The following is a 9,165-nucleotide window of genomic DNA, read 5'->3' as shown; positions in this document are numbered from 1 at the left end:
AACCCCTGTGCTCATCTCTCACTTTAAAGACTTGCATCTATCTTTCTTTGATGCTACCACGATTCTGCTTCCATTTCCTTTGAATGCAATTCCATGCAGAGACTGGCCCATGGAGGGCTCCTCAGAACTAATGAACAGCTTTGCTGAGGTACCTGGGGATGTGTTTTCACCCACTTTTCCCGTTATTGAACTTCATAACCATTAATATACTCCTGGTTATAAAGTGCATCTCCTACATTCTATCTTTCTGAGCAGTCAGGGTCAGGAACTTGGGCCAACTCTTACCTTCTGTTTGATTTCATATACTCTAAACACTACTATAGAGAAAGAGTTCTCAGCAATAGAGAAGCAAAGGAGACCTGAGCGTCTAGACCCAGGGTGATTCAGGAGTTCCTGTGCTTGCTCTGTGCACCATGGCTTTGCTCTGTGCGATGCTCTTTACTGATGACCCTTTGGGTACTTTCCTTACTTCTTCTAGAGGGATATCTGTGCATCAGACTTGCATAATCCCCTGCCTGGGTTCTGCTGTCCGTTCCCATCAATCTTTCCTTTGAGAGGCATGACTCCCTTCTCGCCATCCTAGCGTCTATGTTCAGCCATCATTTTAGGCTATTTGTTTGCTTTCAGGGCTGACTAGTGTCCGGACATGTTTTTTCTTCCCCATTAAAACAAGTAATTTTAAGCTTGCAGCATTTATTAATTATAGAATTCTTCCATTCAGACTGGACAAATCTCCAAAGGATATGACTGTTAAGTTAGAAGACCACTTTAGAAAAACCAGACATCTGTAGAGTATGTGTTTACGAAGGCTAGGGTATCTTGAAGAGTTCAGACACACACTTGCTTTCTTTCTTGGAGTTTTACAGACTTTAGTCACCTCCTTCAATATGATAATACCTTTGTGTTTTGGTTATTGGCACTAATAGAATATTAAGATCATTTTGTTTTCTGTTAATGTCTAGCAAATTATGAAGATATTTTCCTACATAGTTGTTTTGGGAAGACAGAATAAGGGGTCATTAGACTTTATCTTATTTCCTTGGCCTGGTGCAAGGTCAGGTTGCTTTATTTTGAAGATTGTAGTTCAATCACGACTGAGTCATCATGTCTCTGTGTTGACTCTTTCCGTCTGTTATTCTTGGCTCATTAACAATGAGAATCTCTCTTGTTACTGGAGGAGTGACTAAGTAACAAACTTTGATTAAATAAGACAGAGAAAAGCACAGCTAGGAGATGGAGGAAAAGCAAATCTTATTTGGTGTTGGTTTTTAGAGACAAATTTTCATGTAGTCCCAGGCTGGCCTCTGACTTGCCATTGTAGCTGAGGGTAGTTTTGAACTCCGAATCCTCCTGTATCCACTTTCCCAGTGCTGAGATTATAGATGAGTACCATTACACCAATGGCTCTTTTTTTTTTTTTTTGACTTTTTAAAGAGAGGACTTTATTGTCTCAGAGGGGCAGAGCTGAAGGAGAGGGTTACAAAGCTACTTCCCCCACACCCCAAAGACACACACTCTTTAATCTTTCCAAGGGCTATTGCTCTGGGAATGAGCCACAGAAGGACAGGGAGGCTCACACTGCCAGGGCTTCTCAGGTCAGGGAGGACATGAAAGTGACACAAGTTCCTTAGATATGTCAGTGGCTGTAAACGTAGGGCTGGGGGCTCCTGGTCCATTCTTCATCAGGGGAGAGGTCTCTAATCCCTTTTAGGCCTAAGAGCAGTCCCAGAGGGGATCATGGGAACTGAGCAATCCCAGGACAACGTGCTATACCTCACCAGGTCAGACAAGTGAGCCATGGGCTTCACCACAGCACACAAAGACACACACAGTGCATCTGGGAACCTTGGGTTAGAATGCTAGAAGATGGGGATATAGTTGTCGATCTTGGTGTGATGGCGCTGGGCGATGCACTCAGCAATCCACACAATGTTGTGACATTCCTGTTCCTTAAGCTTCACAAAGGCATAAAAGACACCAAAGTGGAACTGATTCAGGAAGGCCAACTTGTTCAGCTTCACCTCATGTTCAAAGAATCGGTCTTCCATGGTCTTGTCTCCAGGATTGCTTCCTGCACCCTCAAAAAGCAGTTTGTATTCCGGGTAGTAATCAGCTACATTCTTGACCTGTTCATAGTCATCAGCCCGAGCCAGCTGAGCCAAGCCCTCAGGGTAGAGTCAGCCACAGTGTGGAAAAAGCTTGGCACGGTCCTCCTTGGATAGCTCTGTCCCGAAAGAGTTGATGGTGATGATGAAGGCGCGGCGGTCTGCTTCAAACTTTAGGATAGGACACATGGCATCAGCTGTGGTCCCACCCAACAGAGTGTAGAACTTGTAGAAGGACTCCAGGTAGGCCTTGTAAAGCGTATTGCGGATTATCTCGATGTTCATCTCATCAAGGTCCTGCTCTGAGATGCAATCCTGGAAAAAAGCCGCCTGGGGCGTGTCCACCAGAATGGCATTGTAGAGCTCTGCAGGTGTCTGTGCGATGTTCACGGCCTCCATCGGCTCAAAGCTGCCTAGTGGGTGGCACTTGGGCACAAGTTCAGCGATTGACCGCTGTACACCAATGGCTCTTAATGACATCATTAAACCCCTTTGTTTGACACATCTAAGCCAAATGTAGCTCCTGGACTTTCAGCTACCTTGGTAACATAGACCATGCTTGGGTTAAATTTCACTGTTTGTGTCTGAAAGAATCTGCCTAGTACAATTGCTAAGCCTTCATCATGGCAGCATCTCTTTATTTGGTACAATTCCCTGTATAATTCACTTCTCTCTTGCCTTCGCGTATCAGGTACTGTAATAGACTATGCAGAGTCTACACAGATTGGGACATCTACCTTCTGTGTAAGGAAACAGGCAGGTGATTTTCAGGAAAGATGGGGAGGCCTGCTGCTCAAGTTTCTAGATAAAACTTAAGTCAGTTAAATTTGAATTTCAGATAGCTGAATATGTAGTCTATGTTTAGGACCCTCAGCTAATTGTTCACCCCAAAACGCAAACTAAAGGGTCAAGTATTTCACCTGGGAAACGTAGTCTCATTGAATGGCTGTCTTTTGTGAGCGTGCTTATTGTGGCTTTGGTATGAAATGTTCCCTTAGGGGCTCATGTATCTGAACATGTGCTCTCCAACTGCTGGCCACTATTGGGGAAGTTTGTGGACCCTTTAGGAGGTGGAGTCTTGCTGGAGGAAGTATGTCACAGGGGCAGGCCTTCATCTTTTTGTAGCCAGGCTTTACTTCCTGTTTATTCTACTTCTGGGCTAGATATAGAATATAACCGCCATCTGCTCCTGCTGCTATGCCTTCCTCATTGTGATGGACCATGTCAACTTGGGACTGTGAGGCAACATGCAACGTTAACTAGTTTAATGCTTGAGATTTCTAATGCTTGAGATTTCTAAGGTTAGGAAACCATTATATCCCAGTGTCTTTCTTAACAAGGTATCTTCAATTTTTATTGGTTGAATCTGGCTACCTTGTCCACCACCCACCACAATTATTTGCTTGCTCCAGACAACACAGTGCCTACATTTTGGTTCCCAAGAATCCATCCTACTTTGCTTGCTCCATAATCAAGAAATACCTGTTATTAAAGCTTCTTTCATGAGTGTTTGCACAAGAAGGTGTCAGGGTCCATGATGGGCTGTTTGGTAGCCTGTGTGGGTGGGGAAGGCAGTCCTGGAGCGCTAGCAATTTAGGAGGGTCTCTTGCTTGTTGGGTACTGAGGAGAAGTTTCACATGCCTTTGTCTAAGTCATTCTTGTATGGAATAGAGAGACTTCACTTTTTCTCATGTTAGAAATAAGGAAACTGAGAGTCCCAAAGGTGATTTGCTTTAAACACTCCAGGTTAATTTGATTTCTGAGCCTGTGATTAGAGTTTCCTGAGGGAGAAGATGGGGTCTGGCGTCTGGTAGCAGAGTGCACTCCAGGGCTCCGAGTCAGAGGGCCAGAAGAACAGGGCTACCTTTGGGGCAGAGAACCTGTGATCCTTACTTTCTGCCTACGTGCAGCTGGGGTGAGTGGATGTTTTGACCAAGTGTCTTTTGTGCCACTCCTTAGGCTGTTAATTAAAGCGGGACAGATGGTTCTCAAGCGATGAAAAATGTACAAACTCATTCGTGATTAGAGAAATGGAAATGAAACCCCACAATACTTCTTCTCCTGTATCAGAGGAATGAAGATTCAGAAGTGTAGCAACATATCCCCTTAACAAGAAGGATGGGGCTGGTACAATGTGCCGCTGGTGGGAAGCAGCTTAGACAGGTCACTAGGCTAGAAGCTGGCAGCACCACACAGTAAGAACTAGCTGTACATTTACTGTGTGTGTGTGCATGTGAATGTGTATGCATATGTGAGACTGTGCGCATGTGTCTGATTGTCCCTGTGTGCCTGTATGGAGGCCAAAGGTAAATGTTTAGTGTCTTACTCTATCATATTCCACTTTAGTTTTTAAGGGAGGTGCTCATACTAAACCTAGAGTTCCCTATCTTTCATAGACAAGGAGTCTCCTCGTGTTTGCACAGCAAGCCCACTTCCCATAAAGTTGTCTTCCTAACCCTTGTCCTTTTCTTTTTGGATCAGGCACACTCACCTGCGGATGCAGCTGCTAAGTGTGGAATCACCTGTGAAATGAGTTTTTCATTGCAATATGGGTTTCAGCTTTAAGACACTGACCTTGGGTTTAATTAATAATATTTAATCCATGTAAATTTCCCACATACATAATACTTATTATTTTTTTGTGTGTTAGTAAGAAGCTAACATTCAGGCAACCAGGGTGAAGGAAACTTTTCTTATTGTCTAAGAAATGCCTTTTGTTTCTGCAAATTTAGTTATATTCAAAGTAAAAAGTTAAATAACAAAAGCAAAGCACATTTGCCCTCATCTGATGTGGGGTCCAATTATGGTCAATTGCTGCGGGAGCTCCTTCAGCCAATAGCCTTTGAGATACCAGCCCACTGGGGCGTGGTCTCTTTCTCTTTAAAAAGCAGCTGCAGCCTTCCTCTCCCTCTCTTGCTTCTATTTCCTGGTCATGTAGGACAGCATTCTGTAAGTTTTTTCCCTTCAAATAACCTTTTTAATAATAAGTCCAAACTGGTGTGGGATGGTTTCGTGCTTTAGTCAATGTTGGTACAGCCGTGAATGGAATAGCTACCCCAATTCCATTTTACTGGGTGCAGTGCATCCAGGAGGGAGGTGTGAAGCTGACCAGAGACTGCAGTTTGGGGAGTGTATGGGGGTGGTTATGTGTGTCAACTTGACTGTAAGCTTTAGAGTCATCAGAGGAAAGAACCTCAGCCAAGGAAATGCCTCCTTGAGGTCCAGCTGTAAGACATTTTCTCATTTAGTGATCAAGAGGGGAGGGCCCGTGGGTGGGTGGTGCATCCCGTGGGCTGCTGGCTCTGTGTTCTGTAAACAGGTGGTGGCCCGAGCAAACCAGGGGAAGCAAAGGCATAAGCAGCTCCTGCCTCCATGTTCCTGCCCTGTTTGAATTCCTGCTGTGCTTCCTTCAGTGATGCTCAGCTGATGGAGGTGGGTCTTGTATCTTATCTGTTGATTTCATTGGTTAATAATAAAGAAACTGCCTCGGCCCTCATAGGACAGAAAATTAGGTAGGCGGAGTAGACAGAGGAGAATGCTGGGAAAAAGAAGCTGAGTCAGGGAGTCGCCATGATGCTCCCACTCCAGACAGACGCAGGTTAAGATCCTCTCTGGTAAGCCAGCTCGTGGGCTACACAGAATATTAGAAATGGGTTAGAACAATATGTAAGAGCTAGCCAATAAGAAGCTGGAACTAGCTGGGCCAGGCAGTGTTTGAAAGAATACAGTTTCCGTGTAATTATTTCGGGGCATAAGCTAGCCATGCGGGCGGCCGGGTGCCAGGGACGCAGCCCTGCCGCTCCTAATTCAACAGAGTGGCGCCCAACGTGGGGCTCGAACCACGACCCTGGGATTAAGAGTCCCATGCTCTACCGACTGAGCTGAAAGTCCAGGAGCTACATTTGGCTTAGATGTGTCAAACAAAGGGGTTTAATGATGTCATTAAGAGCCATTGGTGAACAGCGGTCAATCGCTGAACTTGTGCCCAAGTGCCACCCACTAGGCAGCTTTGAGCAGATGGAGGCCGTGAACATGGCCTGCAGAGCTCTACAATGCCTATTAAAGATTTCTGCCTCCTCCCCGCCACCATCTCCCATTTCCCTCCCCCTTCCCCAATCAACTCCCCCTCCCTCGTCAGCCCAAAGAGCAGAGTTCCCTGCCTTGTGGGAAGTCCAAGGACCTCCCACCTCCTTCCAGGTCTAGTAAGGTGAGCATCCAAACAGCCTAGGCTTGTCTGGGGACTCTTTAATACTGGGTAGAGTCCTTACGTTCATGCTGTGCCCTTGCTGCTAACTTCTGAGAGTCAGCTACGACATGGGTGGGCTTGGGTAAGATGTCCTTCCCTGTGGGGTGGATATATCTCACAAGCCCTCTTTCTCCTGACCCCTTTTGGAGCTAGATGATATATTAACTAGGTTGATCAGTTGATTGTTCCCGTAGCCCTAGTAAGACTCAAGAAAACTAAATGCCTTGCCCAAGGTCATGTGGCTAATAGACAGTGGAACTGAGGTCTGTCTGTCTGCCTTCATGTTGGGGGACATTTCCTAAGCTTACCACTTAACAGAGACAGAGGAACATACTCAACGTTGCCACTTAGCTGAAGTTTGCTAGGATTGCATTGGTTTGTAAAGAAGTCGTTCTGAAAGATGCCTCATCTGCTAGCTCTTACAGATTGGTCCATGTAGGGAGCCCCAAAGCAAGCCCCGCCTGACCATCTGTGAAGTTTAGACACCCATGGCCTGGCACACTGCAGTGGGGAATGCCACCCAAGTCTTCTCCCCTTTCTTGCTAGGAGAAGGTTCTCTGTGTGTTTGGGGTGTGTGTGGGATATGGGGCAGCTTGGGATCACAGCAGCCTATGAGTTCTGTGTCATTATCTTATTCCTTGAATACATGAATTCATCCCTTCATGCATCTGTGATTTATTTACTTATTTTTATAGAAGTGGTGATGGCAATGATACCTAGCTCAAAGGATTACTGGAGGATTGAATGATATAATGAAGGAAATGCACCCAGCACACAGTAGGCATTGCATAAATGTCATAATTATTGTGACAAGCATGGCTGATTCTCAGCCTCCTGTGGCACTATCTGTTCCTCCACATGGATCAGGGTATTTCCAACAAAGGACAAAGTTTGAAAGCTATCTCTCAAAATAAATTTCTCTTCTCGAAGACAGGAACTCTACCAAGGAGAAAAATGGGAGCTAGCCCAGGCTTTTGTGCAGGTTTTATTTGTATGCAAAAGCAAGGCAGTCTTCTTTGTTCGGAAGATGAATTTCATTCTAATGGTGCCAATGGATCTTTCAAAATCTCATAATTGCCATTCCTCACATGCTCCACACGGAGACAATGAAAGAATGCGGTGGCTAGTCCAGACTGGATGAGGAGAGGGGAAGTGCATTTAAAAGCATCTCAACTTAACTGAGTCATCCTGGTCCACACAGACGTGCAGATGCGTTTATAGTGCAGAGTCAGCAACAACAGCTGCTGGTACTGTAGACGATCGGACGGTTCAAGTCAGGCTTGAGGGGACACTGAGCTTCCGGAGCTCTGCTGGTTTCCTGGCCTTGTTTGTTATCTGTTACTGTAGAGTAGTGTGTGGCCCAAGGACACATCTTGTTATCTATTGCTGTAGGATAGCTTGTGCCCCAAGGATTCATCTTGCTGTTATCTATGGCTATAGGATAGTGTGTGTGTCCCCAGGGTCCATGTTGTTGTTATCTACTGCTGAGGATAATATGTGTCCCAAGGATTCATGCTTTTAACTATTGTTGTGGGAGAGTGTGTGTGTCCCAAGGACTCATTTTGGAAAGTTTGATCTTCCAGGCAGCAATGTCAATAAATGCTGGTAAGGATTAGAGGGCAAAGGGAACCTTATACACTGATATTAGGAAGGTCAATTAGTATGAAGCAGCAATACTGTTTCTGGGTGTCATAGTTAGGGACACTATAGCTATGCTGAAACACCCTGACTAAAGCAAGTTGGGGAGGAAAGGGTGTATTTGCCTTACACTTCTACACCATATGCCATTACTGAAGGAAGTCAGAGCAGGGATACAATCAGGGCTGTAACCTGGTGGTGAGAGCTAATGCAGAGGCCATGGAGAAATCGGGCTTATTGACTTGTTCTCCATGGCTTGCTTGGCATGCTTTTCTTATAGAACTATAATAGCACCAGTCTAAGGATGGACTGGGTTCTTCCACATCAGTTAACCAACTAAGAAAATGTCTTTAGGTTTGCCTACAGTCCAGTCTTGTGGAGGCATTTTCTCAGTTGAGGATCCCTCTTCTCTGATGACTCTGACTTGTGTTAAGTTGACATAAAAGTAGTCAACACACTAGGTGTGTACCTAACAGGCTCTTTAACCAATGTAGAACAGAGGTTCTTGCCCACTCATGTTTATTGCTACACTGTTCACAGTAAAGAAGTTATGGTATAAGTCTAGGTATACATTAATGGATGGAGAAAAAAAATCTGGTCACTCTCCATATTGGAATTTTATTTAGATAAGAATGAAATTACGTTTTCTGCAGGAAAATATGTGTAACTAGAGATGATTATATTAACAAGATTAAGACTCAGAAAGACAAATATGTCTTTCTGAAGTAACAGCATGCCATATATTATAATTAGTCTATGGGAATCACTAGTATAACAATTATTTGAATTAAGACTTTAATAGGCCGGGCGGTGGTGGCGCNCATACGTGATATTTAGGACACAAAAGTAGAAGCAGAACCCTCTGGGGGAATGACTATATTTGAATAAAGAGTGGGCATGTGAACATGGTTAAATTGTAAATTCAAGCATGAAAATATCTCCATGAAACCTACCACTACGGATAGTGAATATGTGGTAATTAGATCACCGTGGGCATGCCCTTGGTAAAAGAGTAAGGCAGTTTTCATGAGACCCTAAATTATATTTTAAAAATCAATAGAGCAATACTTGCCCCTCCAATTCTATCTTCTTGTTTCATGCAATCTCTCCCCCCTCTCTCCCTCCTTTCATTACTACCTTCTTCCCTTCCCCTCTCATGCTCCCACTATGTTGTAT

General features: G+C 44.6%; 1 pseudogene; it reads right to left on the bottom strand.

Moving 5' to 3' along the window:
- Positions 1-1,419: 1,419 nt before the first annotated feature.
- On the bottom strand, positions 1,420-2,585 carry LOC126501284 (V-type proton ATPase subunit d 1-like; annotated as a pseudogene).
- Between the last annotated feature and the right edge of the window lie 6,580 nt (positions 2,586-9,165).

The sequence above is a fragment of the Alexandromys fortis genome, unplaced genomic scaffold (assembly GCF_014885135.2).
Source record: "Alexandromys fortis isolate MF-2015 unplaced genomic scaffold, M_Fortis_MF-2015_v1.1 scaffold_30, whole genome shotgun sequence".
Classification (NCBI taxonomy): domain Eukaryota; kingdom Metazoa; phylum Chordata; class Mammalia; order Rodentia; family Cricetidae; genus Alexandromys; species Alexandromys fortis.
This window is presented reverse-complemented; position numbering and strand designations above follow the sequence as displayed.